At 43.0% G+C, this 21308-nt stretch overlaps 1 protein-coding gene across 2 annotated transcripts in view; it reads left to right on the top strand.

Annotated features, from left to right (window-relative positions):
• LOC126293684 (keratinocyte proline-rich protein-like) overlaps positions 1 to 21308 on the top strand; it is a 115912-nt gene that overhangs the window by 76321 nt on the left and 18283 nt on the right. Inside the window, exon 4 of one of the 2 annotated variants that reach the window (XR_007552341.1) lies at positions 7812 to 7982. The exons of the other annotated variant lie outside the window; for it this stretch is intronic. The gene's annotated coding sequence lies outside the window, so the exon portion shown is untranslated. The remainder of the gene's footprint in view (positions 1 to 7811; positions 7983 to 21308) is intronic. 2 annotated transcript variants of the gene reach the window in all.

Below are 21308 nucleotides of genomic sequence, written 5' to 3'. Positions count from 1 at the left end.
CAATTGTGGCAGTACTGCTATTGTAACTACAGGACATTATTTTCACATATTGAACCATTTCCTAGTGCAACAACCTGCTGAGCTTCCTGTAACTGCAGACACTTTCTTCCAACAAGACAGCGCCATGTGCCTTACCTCCAAGAATGGTGATATTTCCTACCCTGAGCTTTCAGCATGTGATTTCTTCCTTTGGGGTCTTTGAAATCATAGATCTACTAGTGTGACCTATCACACACCATGCAGGAATGGAGGGATCAAATTCGGGAGGAAGTTAAGGGAATTCTGGGGTCAGTCCTACAATATGTGACTGCTAACTTGTGTAAAAGGCTTGAAATGTGTATGAAAAAAATAAAATGGCGAGCACCTATGTGCTATCATTTTTGAGTCATGGGTATTTTAAATTGCAAGCTTTGTAAATTCGTGTTGTATTTCTTTTATCTTGCTGTGAATAAATTTTTATCACTGGTGGAGGTTTAAAAATTGCACGTTTTGCTGCCGTACCTGTTATTATGCTGATAGCAATTCCGACATTGTTAAAGAATTCCAGCATCTGATGTAATCCTATCCACCGGTGTTAGAGATGGCCGTGCAGCTTCACTCACTTCTCAAGTACTGGTAAGTATTTGGTGCACTAGCACTTCATTGCTGCATCTTCTTTACAATAATATATAAACTACCAATGGCCACCTTGCAGCATTTAATATTGTACCTCTAAACGTCCTCCGATATTTTATGAGATTTTGCAAGTTGTGAATTAGTGAGTAAGACCCGTGCGACAGAGCTGAGATTAGAGTGACCAGTAACTGAACTTATCTCTGGACACTGAAAGTTACAAAGAGCTAATCTCTTTTTCATGTACGATTTTAGGGAGCCACCGCACTTATACATAAACTGTATTTTATTTTACACTACTGGCCATTCAGATTGCTACACCAAGAATAAATGCAGATGATAAATGGGTATTCACTGGACAAATATATTTTACTAGAACTGACATGTGATTACATTTTCGTGCCATTTGGGTGCATAGATCCTGAGAAATCAGTACCCAGAACAACCACCTCTGGCCTTAATAATGGCCTTGATACACCTGGCCATTGAATCAGACAGAGACTGGATGGTGTGTACAGGTACAGCTGCCCATGCAGCTTCAACATGATACCACAGTTCATCAAGAGTAGTAACTGGCGTATTGTGACGAGCCAGTTCCTGGCCACCATTGACCAGACATTTTCAACTGGTGAGAGATCTGGAGAATGTGCAGACCAGGGCAGCAGTCGAACATTTTCTGTATCCAGAAAGGCCCGTACAGGACCTACAACATGCGGTCGTGCATTATCCTGTTGAAATGTAGGGTTTTGCAGGGATCGAATGAAAGGTAGAGCCATGGGCCGTAACACATCAGAAATGTAACGTGCACTGTTCAAAGTGCTGTCAATGCGAACAAGAGGTGACCGAGATGTGTAACCAATGGCATCCCATACCATCAAGCTGGATGATACGACAGTATGGCGATGACGAATACACACTTCCAATGTGCGATATCGACAAACACTGATGTGAGCGTCACGACGCTGTAAACACAAGCTGGATTCATCCGAAAAAATGATGTTTTGCCATTCGTGCACCCAGGTTCGTCGTTGAGTACACCATCGCAGGCGCTCCTGGCTGTGATGCATTGTCGAGGGTAACCGCAGCCACGGTCTCCGAGCTGATAGTCCGTGCCGCTGCAAACGTCGTCAAACTGTTCGTGCAGGTGGGCGTTGTCTTGCCAACGTTCCCATCTGTTGACTCAGGGATCGAGATGTGACTGTACGATCCATTACAGCCACGCAGATAAGATGCCTGTCATCTCGACTGCTAATGATACGAGGCTGTTGAGATCCAGCACGGCGTTCAGTATTAACCTCCTGAACCCACCGATTCCATATTCTGCTAATAGTCACTGGATCACGACCAACGCGAGCAGCAATGCCGCCATACGATAAACTGCAATCGCAATAGGCTACAATACGACCTTGAAGTCTGAAACGTGATGGTACGCATTTCTCCTCCATACACGAGGCACCACAACAACGTTTCACCAGGCAATGCTGGTCAACTGCTGTTTGTGTATGAGTTCATCTTCGTGGTGTACCAATTTTAATGGCCAGCAGTGTAAATGATGGTTCTGTTCTGACTGTGTAACTGACATAAATTGTTTCCTAATGAAAACATTCATTTCCCTTATTCATGTGAGTAATGGAGAGACCATGTTGTGGGCTCATTTTTATAGTGGTTTACAGTCATTAAATCCGTGATGTGATACGCAATATTAAGGCGAGTGCATGTAGAAGGGGCCTCCTTTGCACGTGATCTGAACACTAGAAAGAAAGGTGAGTCACTAGGCCTACCTCGCAGTCAGAAGCACGCTGTGGGGCGAGCTCCAGTATATATCGTGAGCAAGAGCATTCTGTGCTTTTGGTGCCAGCTGTCTTCTGAAAGTGTAGGTTGAAAAAATGAGTAGGTTGGAAAGGGCATTTTGGGGAACCGTCACTCATCAATAGTGGGCTTGTAGAGCAGGGCTGTATGACGTTGTGAGAGAATTGTGGAGATTACTCGAGAGTGACAATATTCTGATTACTTGCGTCAGAAATCAATAGGTGGTAAAAAGATGCACTTTGATACAAAAAAATCGAGACCTGTACTGTGATTAGGCTCTCTTCAATTTATTTCATTTGATCCATACAGAGTGCAAATTAAATAAATGATACTTACGTGATAAAGTAAAATTTTATATCACGATGTTGTGAAGTGTTGTTCTTGTCGGTTTAGTGTTTTATGTACACTCCTGGAAATGGAAAAAAGAACACATTGACACCGGTGTGTCAGACCCACCATACTTGCTCCGGACACTGCGAGAGGGCTGTACAAGCAATGATCACACGCACGGCACAGCGGACACACCAGGAACCGCGGTGTTGGCCGTCGAATGGCGCTAGCTGCGCAGCAATTGTGCACCGCCGCCGTCAGTGTCAGCCAGTTTGCCGTGGCATACGGAGCTCCATCGCAGTCTTTAACACTGGTAGCATGCCGCGACAGTGTGGACGTGAACCGTATGTGCAGTTGACGGACTTTGAGCGAGGGCGTATAGTGGGCATGTGGGAGGCTGGGTGGACATACCGCCGAATTGCTCAACACGTGGGGCGTGAGGTCTCCACAGTACATCGATGTTGTCGCCAGTGGTCGGCGGAAGGTGCACGTGCCCGTCGACCTGGGACCGGACCGCAGCGACGCACGGATGCACGCCAAGACCGTAGGATCCTACGCAGTGCCGTAGGGGACCGCACCGCCACTTCCCAGCAAATTAGGGACACTGTTGCTCCTGGGGTATCGGCGAGGACCATTCGCAACCGTCTCCATGAAGCTGGGCTACGGTCCCGCACACCGTTAGGCCGTCTTCCGCTCACGCCCCAACATCGTGCAGCCCGCCTCCAGTGGTGTCGCGACAGGCGTGAATGGAGGGACGAATGGAGACGTGTCGTCTTCAGCGATGAGAGTCACTTCTGCCTTGGTGCCAATGATGGTCGTATGCGTGTTTGGCGCCGTGCAGGTGAGCGCCACAATCAGGACTGCATACGACCGAGGCACAGAGGGCCAACACCCGGCATCATGGTGTGGGGAGCAATCTCCTACACTGGCCGTACACCTCTGGTGATCATCGAGGGGATACTGAATAGTGCACGGTACATCCAAACCGTCATCGAACCCATCGTTCTACCATTCCTAGACCGGCAAGGGAACTTGCTGTTCCAACAGGACAATGCACGTCCGCATGTATCCCGTGCCACCCAACGTGCTCTAGAAGGTGTAAGTCAACTACCCTGGCCAGCAAGATCTCCGGATCTGTCCCCCATTGAGCATGTTTGGGACTGGATGAAGCGTCGTCTCACGCGGTCTGCACGTCCAGCACGAACGCTGGTCCAACTGAGGCGCCAGGTGGAAATGGCATGGCAAGTCGTTCCACAGGACTACATCCAGCATCTCTACGATCGTTTCCATGGGAGAATAGCAGCCTGCATTGCTGCGAAAGGTGGATATACACTGTACTAGTGCCGACATTGTACATGCTCTGTTGCCTGTGTCTATGTGCCTGTGGTTCTGTCAGTGTGATCATGTGATGTATCTGACCCCAGGAATGTGTCAATAAAGTTTCCCCTTCCTGGAACAATGAATTCACGGTGTTCTTATTTCAATTTCCAGGAGTGTAGCTGCTGACTTGTTCCTCGTAATTGAAGCTGAGTCAGAATAATTCATAAGATCTGTTATCCGACGTAACATTTGGAGTATTTACCTTTTTCTTCTAGTCCGAGCAATTCTCTTGAAGTAGAGGTCATGCTAATCTGTGCCTCTGAAATCCCGTGAGTAGGATAGGAAAGACTTGACTTCTTCACGTTCTGCAGCTGTTATTGGAGCAAAAGAAGATAACTGCTACGCATAGTGTGAAAGAGCGCATTCACTTCTTTCCTTTTACAAACATATATTTCCTCAAATGGGTGTATATATCATTAGAGTGATTCATTAACTAGAGGAGAACACACTTTTTGTGCGACATATGCCTTGAAGGCTCAACGTGACATTCAAGATTACAATTTTTTTCATTCGTCACAAAACTATCTTGTGTTTTGTTTTCCTTCCTGGAGAGTGTGGTTGCTCTTTTACGGTGAAGGCGCTGGCTGCTAAGCTGTGTTGCTAAAATGTGAAAGGCTCCATCTGCAGTAGCTCGAGCCATTTAGTTGTCACCACCTCTTGCCGTTCTCTTGTACTCCACACCTCCCATTTAATTTTGCACGTACAAAAATAAACATCCACTCACAGTATACTTTCAGCGACTTACTCCCTACTTAAAACGAGTGTGAGTGAAATGAAAACCTTAAATTTGTAATAACAAATCGAAATTTCGCGCCGTTATCCTGTAAGTTGGTGAGCGTGCTACAAACAGCGTGCAGAATGGCCTGTAGGTGGCAGCATAGTGCAGATGGACACATACCGTCGCAGTATCAGCATAAAGATGGCCGCCCCACTTGCGGCTTGCACCAGGGAAGAACAGCATTCTGTTATTCGGTTTTTGCGTAGTGAAGGTGTGAAACCTATTGAAATTCATCGACGAATGAAGGTTCAGTCCGGTTGTGCATGTTGGTCACAGCAGCAAGTCTACAAGTGGAGTAGGAAGTTCGCAAATGGTCTGACTGCAGTGGAAGATGCTCCTCGTCCAGGTCAGGCACAACTAGTTGTGATTCCACAGAACATTGCAGCAATTGAAGCCATAGTGAAGGAAAACCGCTGAGTGACACTGAATGACATTGCAGCAAGTTTAAAGATTAGTCATGGCTCAGCACACCGCATTGTGCATGATGTGCTCCAGTTTCACAAAGTGTCTCCAAGATCGGTACCACGGCAGCTGACTCCTGAAATGAGAGAATTATGTGTTGATGCTTGTGAAGAACTTCTTCGGCACTTTGAACGAGAAGGTGATGGCTTCCTTGCAAAAATCGTTATTGGGGACAAAACCTGGGTTCACTTCCAGCCACTGGAAACGAAGAGAGTGAGCAAGGAATGGCACCATTCCTCATCATCAAAACCAAAGAAGTTTCGAACAGAACCTTCAGCTTGGAAGGTTATGCTGACTCTCTTTTGGGACGAAAAAGGCGTCATTTTGGAGCATTACATGCCTAGAGGGACCACTGTTGCCATTTCATCATACAAAGATCTCCTAAAAATTCATCTGCAGCCTGCAGTCAAATCAAAGCGACGTGGATTGCTGTCAGCAGGTGTCCTTTTGCAACATGACAATGAAAGGCCCCACACTGTCTGCACAATCACAGACCTGCATTTTGATTGTCTTCCTCATCCACCATACTCACCAGACCTTGCCCTAAGTGATTTCCATATGTCTGGACCACTCCAAGATTCAATGGGAGGAAAGAAGTTCCGTTCTGATAAAGAGGTAGGCCACACGGTGCACGAGTGGTTGTGCGGACTACCAAAACAAATTTTTTCTAAAGGAATTTACGCACTATGTAAGCGTTGGAGCACTTGCAATGTGAGTGGGGGATATTATGTTGAAAAGTGATATAGCTTTGTATCACTTCTGCACAATAAATAATATTTAAAAAAATATCTAAGGTTTTCATTTGACTCACTCTCGTATTACTCTGTCCCAATCGTCTTTCCTTGTACTTCACGAGGAGTGTGAAATGTCATTTACCTAAATGGCATGTAACACTTCAGTCGGATGTCACGGTGTACAGCACCATCAGCGAACAGCCACAGGCTGCCGTTTACTCTGTGTGTATATAGAAAATAACAGTAGTATTACCACACTTCCGTGAGACGCTTTTAACGATACCCTCATTTCTGGTGAACACTCGCCATTGAAGTCAAAGTGCTGGGTTCAGTTACTTAAGAAGTGTTCGAGCCACTCGTGTATCTGGAAAGTTGGTCTGTACGCTTGTATCTTCATTAACAGTCTACAGTGGGGCATCGTGTCAAATGCTTTCCAGAAATCTAGAAATATGGTATCTGCCTGTTGCCTTCATCCGTAGCTCATAATATATCGTGCAAGAAAAAAACAACCTGCATTTTGCATAGGCGGTGCTTTCTAAAACCGTGCTGATACGTGGACCAAAGCTTTTCAGTCTCTAGGAAATTTAATATATTTGAACTGAGAATATGTTCGAGAATTCACAGCAGCCCATTGTTAATGTTAATGATTGGCAATTCCTTTTTGTTTCCATTACAGCTTCGTCAATGTATAGGCTGAACAGTAGTGGTGAGAGAATTCGTTCCACCCATTTTAATCCGAGGATTTAGTTCTCGGTCTTTCATTTGTATGCATATGTACGAAATTGAAATCTGCTGCTGTGTAACATTTGAGACTGTGCCGCTCCAGCCCGTCCACTGATTTCATCCTCGGACTGTCCTCAGCTTACTGACCACGTGACGGCCGAGACACTTCTCTCCGAGCCTCGGACAGCGGCCACTCTGAGACCGGCCAGTGCGCGGGGAGGGATCGAGCAGAGGAGGACTTCAAGTTTCCGCCAGTCTCGAGAGTCCTTGTCGGTTTCGTGTCAGCAGATACTGGTGTGTTTGTGCATTATTATCTCAAAGGATGAATGCTTAGCTGATATTTTAAATCTGTGCGCAAACAATAAGTTGGAATGTCCTGCCCCAATACTTTGCAGCAGTAGCGATGCCTATACACGGTATCAGCCCAAAACGTGACTGACCTACCTCCCTGTTGTGCTAGCGGGCCTGCACGCCTAGGACTCGTGTCGCCTCTGCACTCTTTTGATGTGACTGTCAAATTTCATTTGGAGGGCATAGCAATAGGCATCTGTGCCACTGAGAAGCAGCTGAAGAAGTTGAAAAGTGCAGGCGACTATTATATATCAGAAGAGTAAAATAATGGCCTCGCAAAATTAAAGGTCAGAACAGCTTCTGTTCACAAATCAGCACGCACGTAGAAAGTATCGCTCGTGTGATACTCGGCTTGCCTTTTCTCGCACAATATGCTACAAACCGGGGATGAAGAGCAACAGGCAGATTCCATACTCCTAGTTTTATTGCAGGTTTCTGGCACAGTACTCTGCCGCAGACTGTCAAGGAAGATCCGAGTGTACGGAATAGGTTCTCAGGTATGTAAGTGGTTCGAAGACTTCTCAATAGAACCCACTACAATGTCCTAGATGGTGAATGTTCGTCAGAGACAGTAGTATTGTCAGGAGTGCCACAGAGAAGTTTGAAACGACTGCTCTTTTCTCTGTACACAGAAATTATCTGATGGGCAGAGCCAGCAGCAGTCTGAGACAGTTCTCTGACTACACTGCAGTGTAGTCGACAGTGCCGTCGTCGAGTGACTGTACTTGGCTGTAAGAAGGTTTACACACAGTTTCTATTTGGTGTGATGAATGGCAGATTGCTCTAAATGCAGAAGAATGCGGGTGAGTACGAAAAGCGCTCCTGTAATGCTTGGTGGTGTGCTGTTAAATATCAAAACATATGTGAGATGATAAGGAGGGAGCATGCAGTAGGTATTAGTGAAGGTGAATGGTCGACTTTGGTTTATTGGGACAGTTCTAGGAAAGCATGTCTCGGGATACCTCCTAATACCGTGTCAGACCTTTCGCCTGGTGTAGTGCAGCAGCTCGACATTGCACGGACTCGACAAGTGAACGGAAGTTCTGGCAGAAATATTAAACCAAACTGTCTCCAGAGCTGTCTGTAAGTGCAGAAGTGTTGCTGGTGAACGATTTTGTGCACGAACTGACATGTCCCATAAATGTTCGATGAGATTTGTGTCCGGTGATGTGAGTGGCCAAATCATTTGCTCGAATTGTCCAGAATGTTCTTCAAACCAGTCACAAGTAATTGAGGCCCAGAGACACGACACGTAGTCATCCATAAAAAAAATCCGTCGTTGTTTGGGAACGTGAAGTCCATAAATGGCTCCAGGTAGTCGAACATAACCATTTATAATCAGTAATCGGTTCAGTTGGACCAGAAGACACAGCCCGCACGATCGTAGATCCACCACCAGTTTGCCAGTTTCCACATTGCCGAGGTCTGTGCCATAATCGAAATCTGCCATCAATTATTACCAATTGAAATCGAGACATCAGCCCACGGTTTTCCAGTCGTCTAGGGGCCAACCCATATGGATATGGTCACGAGTCTAGGACAGGTACATCCGACAATGTCGTCCTGTAAAGGCTCTTGCATCGGCCGTCAGCTGCCGTGGCCCATTAACACCAGATTTCGCCGCACTGTCCTAACGTATACGTTCGTCGTACGTCCCACATTGATTTCTGCGGCTGTTGCATGCAGTGTTGCTTGTCTGGTAGCACTGACTACTCTACACAAATGCCGCGGGTCTCGGTCGTTAAGTGAAGGCTGTCAACCACTGAAGTAATGCCTGAAATTTGCTATTGTGTACACTCTTGACGCTGTGGATCTCGGAATATTCAATTTCTTAGCGATTTCCGAAAAGGTATGCCCCGTGCATCTAGCTCGAACTGTCATTCCGCGTTCAAAATCTGTTAGTTCTCGTCGTGCGGCTAATCACGTCGGAAGCGGTTCCCCGTGAATCACCTGAGTACAAATGAGTACACCGCCAATACACTGCACTTGTATACCTCGTGTGCCGCCATCTGTACATGTGCATATCATTAAGCTACGACCTGTGTTTGTAGGAGACCACGTGTAGTGCAATCGTGTTAACCATTCTTGTATATTCTTATACTGCTCATTTAAAGATGGATCTTGAAAATTTGTAAGTATTCTTTCTCAGGACAGTCGGGATCCCGACGACAGAGTGTAGAGATGTGTTTAAGCAGTCATTTTCCCGTCGTCCATTCATGAATGGAACGGAAAGAAGCCCAAAAAGATGTAAATGGAGATGTAAAAAAGCGTTCGAAAACAATTTAGAGTAGATGTGCGGCTTGTTTTGAACAGTTGTGCTACTGACAACATGACTCGCGCACGTGCTGTTGTTTATATATATTTGTCGATGCTGGTGCCGATTTTGCATTTAACATTTGACGATGCCACTGTGGCTGCAATACATTAGGACTTTGTTTTTATAAACAGGTCGTATGATGGTCATTATAGACCGAAACCGGTAGTCTGTTAACAAACGGTTTGTGACCACAGACGTAAATTAAAGGAAACTTATTGTATATACGGGTCACTGTTTTATTCGCGACAATGTAGCAGCTTGTGAGACGTTGTGTTTAGTGCTGCTATTACGAACGTAGCTGAAAGCACGCGTTGAGCAACGTGACCCTTGAGACACTCCGATCTGTTGTGAAACATGATGTTTCTGGATGTCAACTTTGGCAGAAAACGGTGAACAGCATATTGAACATGAATTGCACCAATCTCACTACAATTAGGAAACCCATGTCGTTTTACTTATTCTGCCGATTTTGACCTCAGGGCAATTAAAAAACGATGTCATTTCATTTTTTTAGCTACGGGTCAATTAAAAACCGATACTATTTTGCTTTTTATGCGGTTTTAGGCCTGAGGGCAATGAAAACCGATTTTTTCCATCCGATTTGGCACCAGCTAGCCGTGATGCATAAAATAAAATAAATAGTTTTGGGAAATTTGCGGTAAGTTCCTATGAGACCAAACTGCTGAGGTCATCGGTCCCCAGGTTACACACTGGTTAATCTAACTTATGGTAATGACAGCACAAACAAACACCCATGTCCGATGGAGGACTCGAACTTCCGATGGGGGGAGTCGCGCGAACCGTGGCAAGGCGCCCTAGACAGAGCGGCTAAATAAATAAAATAAAATACCTAGCTAACATTGCCACAACTATTAACTGACTGCCGAACTTGTGCAGTGATGCACACTGAGCAATACGAATGGTGTAATGCAGAACACAAGCTATAGCCATCCTCCTGACACTCGTCTTTCATTTGTAGCCGACCCCATCTACGTTACTACCCGTACAGTGTCATCTACCACGAACATTTGCGTTTTTTTCCCATGACATTTCTCCCTGCCTCAGTAATATGCTGCTGAAATTTGGCGTCATTCTGTGCGGTGGTTCTGTTTCTACAGCGTTTTCAAACTGGTACTTTAATTACGGACTTCCTGTACTTGCTTTACCGTTGTTGTTGTTGTGGTCTTCAGTCCTGAGACTCGTTTGATGCAGCTCTCCATGCTACTCTATCCTGTGCAAGCTTCTTCGTCTCTCAGTACTTACTGCAACCTACATCTTTCTGAATCTGCTTGGTATATTCATCTCTTGGTGTCCCTCTACGATTTTTACCCTCCACGCTGCCCTCCAATACTAAATTGGTGACCCTTGATGCCTCAACACATGTCCTACCAACCGATCCCTTCTTCTGGTCAAGTTGTGCCACAAACTTCTCTTCTCCCCAATCTTATTCAATACCTTCTCATTAGTTATGTGATCTACCCATCTAATCTTCAGCATTCTTCTGTAGCACCACATTTCGAAAGCTTCTATTCTCTTCTTGTCCAAACTATTTATCGTCCGTGTTTCACTTACATACATGGCTACACGCCATACAAATACTTTCAGAAATGGCTTCCTCACACTTAAATCAATACTCGATGTTAACAAATTTCTCTTCTTCAGAAACGCTTTCCTTGCCATTGCCAGTCTACGTTTGATATCCTCTCTACTTCGACCATCATCAGTTATTTTGCTCCCCAAATAGCAAAACTCCTTTACTACTTTACGTGTCTCATTTCCTAATCTAATTCCCTCAGCATCATCCGACTTAATTTGACTACATTCCATTATCCTCGTTTTGCTTTTGTTGATGTTCATCTTATATCCTCCTTTCAAGACACGGTCTATTCCATTCAACTGCTCTTCCAAGTCCTTTGCTGTCTCTGACAGAATTACAATGTCATCGGCGAACCTCAAAGTTGTTATTGCTTCTCCATGGACTTTAATACCTACTCCGAAATTTTGTTTTGTTTCCTTTACTGCTTGCTCAATATACAGATTGAATAACATCGGGGATAGGCTACAACCCTGTCTCACTCCCTTCCCAACCACTGCCTCCCTTTCATGCCCCTCGACTCTTATAACTGCCATCTGGTTTCTGTACAAATTGTAAATAGCCTTTCGCTCCCTGTGTTTTACCCCTGCCACCTTTAGAATTTGAAAGAGAGTATTCCAGTCAACATTGTCAAAAGCTTTCTCTAAGACTACAAATGCTAGAAACGTAGGTTTGCCTTTCCTTAATCTTTCTTCTAAGATAAGTCGTAAGGTCAGTATTGCCTCACGTGTTCCAGTATTTCTACGGAATCCAAACTGATCTTCCCCGAGGTCGGTTTCTACTAGTTTTTCCATTCGTATGTAAAGAATTCGTGTTAGTATTTTGCAGCTGTTGCTTATTAAACTGATGGTTCGGTAATTTTCACATCTGTCAACACCTGCTTTCTTTGGGATTGGAATTATTATATTCCTCTTGAAGTCTGAGGGTATTTCGCTTGTTTCATACATCTTGCTCACCAGATGGTAGAGTTTTGTCAGGACTGGCTCTCACAAGGCTGTCAGTAGTTCCAATGGAATGTTGTCTACTCTGGGGGCCTTGTTTCGACTCAGGTCTTTCAGTGCTCTGTCAAATTCTTCATGCAGTACCGTATCTCCCATTTCATCTTCATCTACATCCTCTTTCATTTCCATAATATTGTCCTCAAGTACATCGCCCTTGTACAGACCCTCTATATACTCCTTCCACCTTTCTGCTTCCCCTTCTTCGCTTCGAACTGGGTTTCCATCTGTGCTGTTGATGTTCATACAAGTTGTTTTCTTATCTCCAAAGGTCTCTTTAATTTTACTGTAGGCAATATCTATCTTACCCCTAGTGAGATAAGCCTCTACACCCTTACGTTTGTCCTCTAGCCATCCCTGCTTAGCCATTTTGCGTTTCCTGTCGATATCATTTTTGAGACGTTTGTATTCCTTTTTGCCTGCTTCATTTACTGCATTTTTGTATTTTCTTCTTTCATCAATTACATCCAATATTTCTTCTGTCACCCAAGGATTTCTCCTAGCCCTCGTCTTTTTACCTACTTTATCTTCTGCTGCCTTCACTACTTCATCCCTCAAAGCTACCCATTCTATTTCTACTGCATTTCTTTTCCCCATTCCTGTCAATTGTTCCCTTATGCTCTCCCTGAAACTCTGTACAACCTCTGGTTTAGTCAGTTTATCCAGGTCCCATCTCCTTAAATTGCCACCTTCTTGCAGTTTCTTCAGTTTTAATCTACAGTTCATAACCAATAGATTGTGGTCAGAGTCCACATCTGCCCCTGGAAATGTCTTACAATTTAAAACCTGGTTCCTAAATCTCTGTCTTACCGTTATATAATCTATCTGATACCTTTTAGTATCTCCAGGGTTCTTCCATGTATACAACCTTCTTTCATGATTCTTAAACCAAGTGTTAGCTATGATTAAGTTGTGCTCTGTGCAAAATTCTACCAGGCGGCTTCCTCTTTCATTTCTTAGCCCCAATCCACATTCACCTACTACGTTTCCTTCTCTCCCTTTTCCTACACACGAATTCCAGTCACCCATGACTATTAAATTTTCGTCTCCCTTTACTATCTGATTAATTTCTTTTATTTCATCATACATTTCTTCAGTTTCTTCGTCATCTGCAGAGCTAATTGGCATATAAACTTGTACTGCTGTAGTAGGTGTGGGCTTCGTATCTATCTTGGCCACAATAATGCGTTCGATATGCTGTTTGTAGTAGGTTACCCACATTCCTATTTTCCTATTCATTATTAAACGTACTCCTGCATTACCCCTATTTGATTTTGTGTTTATAACCTTGTAGTCACCTGACCAGAAGTCTTGTTCCTCCTGCCACCGAACTTCACTAATTCCCACTATGTCTAACTTTAACCTGTCCATTTCCCTTTTTAAATTTTCTAACCTACCAGCCCGATTAAGGGATCTGACATTCCACGTTCCGATCCGTAGAACGCCAGTTTTCTTTCTCCTGATAACGACATCCTCTTGAGTAGTCACCACCCGGAGATCCGAATGGGGGACTATTTTACCTCCGGAATATTTTACCCAAGAGGACGCCATCATCATTTATCCATACAGTAAAGCTGCATGCCCTCGGGAACAATTACGACCGTAGTTTCCCTTTGCTTTCAGCCATTCGCAGTACCAGCACAGCAAGGCCGTTTTGGTTATTGTTACAAGACCAGATCAGTCAATCATCCAGACTGTTGCCCTTGCAACTACTGAAAAGGCTGCTGCCCCTCTTCAGGAACCACACGTTTGTCTGGCCTCTCAACAGATATCCCTCTGTTGTGGTTGTACCTACGGTACGGCTATCTGTATCGCTGAGGCACGCAAGCCTCCCCACCAACGGCAAGGTCCATGGTTCATGGGGGGGCTTTACCGTTATAAGTGTTAAAAAAGTTCAGCCTTTACACAAGCCATCTGTTCTAAAGACCAGAATGTGACTTTTTTTTACAATTATAACGATTGCCAAGGGCCTGATTTCTTAAGTATCTTTTATTGTACTTATTCGATTATGTGTGCCACCACCATGAGCAATCTTTTTTCTTGGACTCTGAAATGAGTTTCTTAAACTAACAGGTTGGTTGATTCTGGGTAGGGAATCAAACAGCAAGGTCATCGGCCCCATCGGATTAGGGAGGGAAGTCGGCTGTGCCCTTTCACAGGAACCATCCCGACAATTGCCTGAAGCGATTATGGGAACCACGGAAAACCTAAATCAGGACGGCCGGACACGGGTTTAACCGAAATCCTGCCGGATGCGAGGCCAGTGTGCTAATCATGCGCGACCTCACTCGCTAAACTAACTAGCCGTCTTTTATGCTACACAGATAAATAAATTATATCTACACTAATGTCTAGTGTTTTATTTACTTTGCTTTACCACGATGTATTTCCTCAGTCAACTATTAATCACGTTGCGGTTTCGGGAATCATTTTAGATAATTATTCTGAGGACACAACACTAATGAATTTGAGGTCCTTTTAACGTCTGCCAGCGGCTAGAAATCATAATGTAGCCAACAGCCTCTCCGGACAGCTGACAGCGTCTCTCATGACTGTATTCTGAATGGTCTGATGACCTCCAGCAGCTCCGAACGCAAAATTCATGCATTCAGACAATTACGAAAACCATTGGATCCCAGCTGTTTAAGTATAGGAACGTAGGTAATTTTCTTTCCCTCCACCAGCCACCACTTTGCCCACAGGTTTCTCTCGTTTCTTTTTTCTTTTTCTTTTTGCGTCTAAAACAGGCAAAGCAAACACCCGGAATGTAAAACCGAGCGGGGTCTCCTACATCATAAACTTAATGACCACTACAGGGAGGCGCTGTGTGCAGTCGATCGAGACGTGGGTAGGTCGACAAGAAGTTGGTCGGTCGGTCGGCCAATAACTTGGTGTGTGTGTGTGTGTGTGTGTGTGTGTGTGTGTGTGTGTGTGTGTGTAGCGGCCTTAAAAGCTATTGGTCGGTCAGGAGCTGTGACATCACGTCAGCGAATGACAAGTTTGAAGCGTCGCAGTCAACAACTCCTGATCGCAAGGTGCGGTTCGAATTTGCTGTTCTGTGCGTTCGGTTTCGTGTTCTACGCTTCCATTTCCACCGTAGCCATTATTTCGTCTTCGAAGACTTCTTCCGTCATAGGGTAAGCCTACGTAATGACACTTACATATCCGTCACAGAGCTCGCTTGCGATAGCAACTGCAATAACATGATTATTTATGCTTTCCTGCCTGTTGAGTAGGATGGGTTCTCGAATTTTAGATTAGGCGACGACTGTCGTATTATATGAAGTTCGAATTGTGTGAGTGGATGAATTCAGAAGACTATTATTCACTGTGTATCGGTTAGCCTCCGTTAGCAGTATTATGCACTCCACCACATAGCATCTATGAAGTGTCATTATAACGTGACGGTATTAAATACCTGTTGTATTTTATGAAATATGTTGAAAGTATTTTACATTCGTAGATTTTAGCATTGATCAAAAATTTATTGCAGCGTTGGTATGTATTGGATAATGTAAGATCAGTTTTCGAGAATTCGCAGCATGTAAGCCTACGTCCTTTTCGACATAGTACTTTAGATGTATTTTATTGTGCCTGTTAAAACTGGCGTTATGTTAAAAGATTTTAAACCGCTGTGGCTCCTAATACTCGCCTGTGTTCATAGAGACTGATGTTTTAAATATCGTAATGTGTAGACTCGTTCGTAATCAGATATGTATTTTGTAGAGAAAGTAATCGAACTATACCAAACAGAAGTCTACAAACATACGATGTGGTTGTATCTGGCAAAAAATGCTTCTCTGAACTTTGGTTTTGTGCCAAGTTTAAACATGTTGCGTTCAGAACAATTTCTAAAATGTCATTTGAGTAATGTTAACTTGTTTCTAGCCGTGCTCATAAGATGCATAAAGTCGTAAGCGTATTATACCGACGGAATATTTCATTTCTATAATGCAGCCAGAAAAGGCAGTTTTTATTTACAAAACAAATATTTCATTTCATTTGTTGGTCTTATTTTCGTGCAAGCACGTATTACTATTCTTTAGCTTTTATGAAACGCTCTTATATAACATTAAAAATAACTGGTATCGAAAGAAATTGCATTCCATGGTCTAACGGGATGTCTGGGTAGCATTTGATTCGGTGGCCACTTCTCCAATACGTTATAGAAGGCTAAATATAGTGGCCAAACGGCCATCATGCGCTCATATTCGCGCTCGCGCTATGGAAAATTTCGATCACTCTGGAACATTTTTGTGGTCCGGAGATTCCCTAGGCTGTCTGAAATCGCTTTGCGCATGTGTCGGTCGTTTTTATGGGACGCAGACGCTTGTTTTCTGTGCAGACGAGGAGCCGATGCTTCTTGCTTACACATAAGCCCTGCAACTTAATCTGCAAACTCGTTTTGTTGGCCTTCAGTGAGCCACAAGAAATGTAGCAATTTTATTACATTTTACTACAAAATGAACAAAACAGTAAAACATTCTCCCAAATTTCGAAACTGAATGAAAGATGACAGAACGAAGTATACAATAACGGGATTCATTGAAGATACTTTTATTCGGTAAATATTTTGAACCTGAAGAAAACATATAAATTTTGTATACAACACGCTGAGGTGCAAATTCTCAAGCTCACAGTTTCGCGATTGCACGTTTTTTCCTGCATGAATGTTCGTCTGGTCATCTCGTTCGTTTTTAGTATTTAGTTGAATGTAAAAATTTCTATACCCTTATCAAGATACAAAAATTTAAATATTAAGTTGAGTGGATTCAACGTTAAAACGAGACTGAAAGCTATCCCATGGCTTTGTCATTCTCCAAAGCGCAGAGCTCTGCCCAAACGTAAGAAAGACTCATTTTCATCAATATTTTCTAGCAGGTAATCAGCGAGTTTAGAAAGTAATTGATCTTCTGGCATGATGCTCGTTAGATCACAAGACATATTTTCTTCTTAACGTTTAAAGAACGTTAAAGAGCAGGCATAAAGCCACTTTCACATCCAATACCCGATTAAACTGGTCCAAGGCCCGGTGTCTACGAAAACAAAATTTCCGTACAAATTGAAAAATTATGAACTAGAACAAGCTTTGTTGTCCAAGTACTTATAATTCAGGGGAGCGCAAAACAGTTAATTGACGAGACATATTTGGGCTTTTTCAGTATTCGTTTTTCTTTGAGAAACTTAGACTGTTTAGGAATGCGCACCCGAGTTCCATTATAAACTGAAAATCCGTTTCACATATTGCGATTATTTGATTTTAACCAGTATTTTGAGCGTAGGCGTTGTTAAATGATTTCATTCTGGTTAACGCCCACCACCAAATTCGAAGTGCATTAATGCGTAACTAATGAAATGAACTTCCTTACACATTATAAAAGCCAACTGTCATGTCTGTGAATGCACTTATGACATGACAACCAGTTATACAATAAAGGATTTTTTTATCAACGGATGAATTCTCTGGCCAGGTTTGTATTTTGCTACTTCAAGTGACGTACAAAATAAGCGGAGGTGGTGATATTGAATATAGGGAGTAAGTTTGCTGGCAAAGCGCTCTTTCAGAATTTGCTGCCCTAACCTTGAGACACACTTGTAATTTGTACAGTACTCAAGACCTGCTAACCAGGTCTGCGAGAGCGTGTGTTGATCTTTTATGGATCGGCCAGTCACCATTTTTGTCATTTGGATCCGCCGCGCTAGGTGTCGTCAAAATGAATGAGAATTTATTTCAGTAGCTCCTCAGTAAAGTGACTTCTCATATTACAAAACAATACTCTTTTGAGAAATGCTGTAACTGCAGAAGACAGGCAAACCGTGACACTGGGATTGCTTGATACAGGAGAAAACTATTCTAGTTTTCGACACACAACTCGAATATCATATTGCACATTACCCAAAGTAATTCCAGAAACATGAGAAGCGATTTATAAAGCACTGTAGGGGAATATGTGAAGGTAAATAAATGTTTAGGACACTATATGGGCAATAAGTAATTTCAATTTTGAATAATTTAATTAATGGAACTAGTGTTCTAACGACTACAAAAGTAATAAAAAGTACTTAATTGATGAAGCGCTTTTTAACTTGTAGCGTCCAGAGTTCAAAAACAAAGTAGAATGGAAAGCTAAGAAAGAGTTTTGTTTTAAAGTGTGACCACATGCTCAATTTCGGCTTGCTGGATAAACTGCCTGGATGTATCCGGATGTAGAGGTGGATGGCTGGAGCTGTGATTGTAGACAGTCGTCTGCAACATATTCCACCTGCCCATCAACACAATTAATAGCATGCACTGTGCCTCCTTATTCATCCCCCACTCTAGCCGAAGTAAGGTTATTAAAAAAACAGCCGAAGGAGCAAACCAAGTCTGAAACCCTGTTTATAAACGCTACAGAGACGTCAAATAGCACTCGAAGCTGTTAAGTTTCACATTGCAGTGGACAAAAGACGAACGACTCTTAGATTTGATCGTATAATTTATTCGACGACAGGCGAGAGTTGACAAAGTTCCCTATTACACCAACAAATTTCTTTGACATAGATATGACATCAACTTTGACAAAAAATATGATAGTGTAATGTCGGTCTAATCAGTTTATTCTTTTCGAAAGTAAGATATAACTTTCGCATTGACCGGTACTACTGCTACGGAATGATTCCGAACCATGCACTTGATCTTAAAACTTGTACAATCAGTGCACTGTAGCATTTACAAATTGGTAGTACTGAAAAATTGATACAGAATTGCTCTTTAATGCTGACCACATGTGACTAAATTGGAATTTAAAACAAACATATTTGTAAATTAGTTGAATACAAGTGTCAGATTTCTTACTAACACAAAAATTCAGTGATGGACAAGTAACGAACAGTTAAGTTCGATAGTCCAAATCTTTGCGCCTCGGTAAGCAGTCTTGCAACATTTAGCTATATAGAGCAGTGATTATCAAACTTTTTGAGCTTCGGACGCATTTAAAAGGCAGCAAACAATAGTGGGCGCGCTATACACATTTCTGAGGAATATTTTACAATAGTCACTCCTAGTGCTTTCACACTCTTGTCTCGATAGTTCATAGGCGAAGTACTGGTGCTAAACTGTTCGCATTGGCCCTGTGCTCAGTCATGTTGTAGAAATGGAGATGTCTTAATTATTCACGACGCGTTTGGCACAATTTTTATTAATCTCCATTGCATGATTTAATTTTAGATTTTTTACTTCTGATGAAGGTATATTTATATATACCGAAACCTTGGTCACGAATTTTATTAAATTTTTGTCCTGCAACTGTTTTGGCTGTCATCCTTTATCGTGAAGAATTACAACAGTTGCTGTTGCAGCCATGTGTAAAGTCTTGATACACCACACAGTTAAAAGGAAGTCACGCTTGATAAAGGTCCGTGTCACTTTCCGTTTTTAACCAGTCATAACGTCTGAGAAAGGAATATAATAATTCGCAATTCACTTCCCAAGTGCTGTTGTAGCGCCACTCGGAGTTAAACAGAACAGGTTCGCAATCATTGGGAACGACAAGAAACCTTCCGAATCCTATGGACAAGTTGTGATCACATGCATAGTGCACAAGGCTCACTTTCAGCATGGCTACCATCATAAAAGACAAACGTCTATAGGCAAATCAAATGCGAAACAAAAGCACGACGCGATTATATAATATCGGTAAGAGTTTCTGTAGGAGAAATGTCAGTCGTGAAATATTTTATGTTTTCTCCTCATTGTGAACGTTTGGATCTGACCATAAATGCATTAGCGCTTGACATCACTGTGGATTAACTCAATGCTATTTACAAACTTAAAGAGCGACACAAGTGTTGTACCGTTTGGTTACAGAAAGAAGGCACGGAACGAGGCACCAGGGCGAAGGGTGGTGAGAGGGGGGATAGTTACCAACATTTCACCACCAGTGCTAGTCATCCACGGATGCCTGTGCGCCTTGTATCGACCAGCGATTATTATATTTTACTCACAAAAGCAAGAAGGGTTTGCTAAAAGCACATTATTTCTATAAAAATTGAGAAAATTAAGGTAAGGCTGTTGCAATGCAGTTCCAATGCAAGAAGTTGAAGAAAATGGAGTTTGAGGCATTTATTAATTACAAATAACAACGAAGTATTATGTTGTAAGAAACAAGCAGCCCATGGTTGCAGTCTTGGACTGAGTTTTTTTACAAGATATTAAATACGTTACTATGTTGGCCACACCAAACTTTACCAAGGATGAAGTGTTGCATTTATAAATACAGATACATTCATTATTAAATGGAATTAATCACTCCTACCACTGCATATTATGTTTGAAGCAATGTGACAATTGTCTGACCATCCTGTTTCTCCAGACCGCAGCATTCTGCCATCCGAATAATTGTTTCTCTCGCCCCCCCCCCCCCCCCCCCCCACCTCTGAATTTCCGTAGAATTCCTTACACTTTTCGGCGGTGTAAAGGATTACCTCGATGGGCCAGCAACGGCCTTATCAACACCCATTATTTTGAGATACTTTTGCCCAGTTCCCCAACAGCCGCTACTGTTAGATAGCGAAGATAAGCAGCAATGGGAGAGAGAAGACAGTTGGCATAAAACATTCCAGATACTGTCGACACTACAAGGAGAATAAGAACCATATTCCCTTAAACTGAGTTATTCAACAAAACTTAAGGATTCGTTCCGTACTATACCTGTCGTGAAATGGATGAAATTGAGTAGCTATATGTCCCTTTGCATTTGGCTTTGTTTTCCTAAAATATTACAGGGCGCACCTGTAAATGTTACAGGACGCACACTTAAAGAACCACTGTTACAGTGTGTTCCAAAATGTACGTTTCGGGTGTAACTGACCTCGTTTCTTGTTTTAACGTTTGTGTCAGCTTCGAATATCTCAAGTGCGCCAATATTCTTCGCACTAACAAATCGGACATCTCATCAGTCGTTTTACTCATTATGAGTGTCGTGATCTCATTTCCTCATTCATTCTTAGTAGTTGAAACTTCAGACATGTCTCCATCCACAGCGATCTTCGGCCTTTCTTAATATGACGTGAAGAGGCAGTGTGGTAATCTTCTGCACTTGATCCAACCATCTGTTTGCTGCTCTCCCTCATGGTCTTCTGCCTTCAGTTTTTCCCTGCACGATGGTCATCTCTAAATCATCCCCTTTCCTTCTCAAGATATGCCCAAGGAAATGAAGGTATCTGTGGCTGACACGAGAAG

Source organism: Schistocerca gregaria, chromosome 10, assembly GCF_023897955.1.
Source record: "Schistocerca gregaria isolate iqSchGreg1 chromosome 10, iqSchGreg1.2, whole genome shotgun sequence".
NCBI classification, from domain to species: domain Eukaryota; kingdom Metazoa; phylum Arthropoda; class Insecta; order Orthoptera; family Acrididae; genus Schistocerca; species Schistocerca gregaria.
Note: the sequence above shows the minus strand (reverse complement) of the source record. Positions and strands in the feature narration are given on the sequence as shown.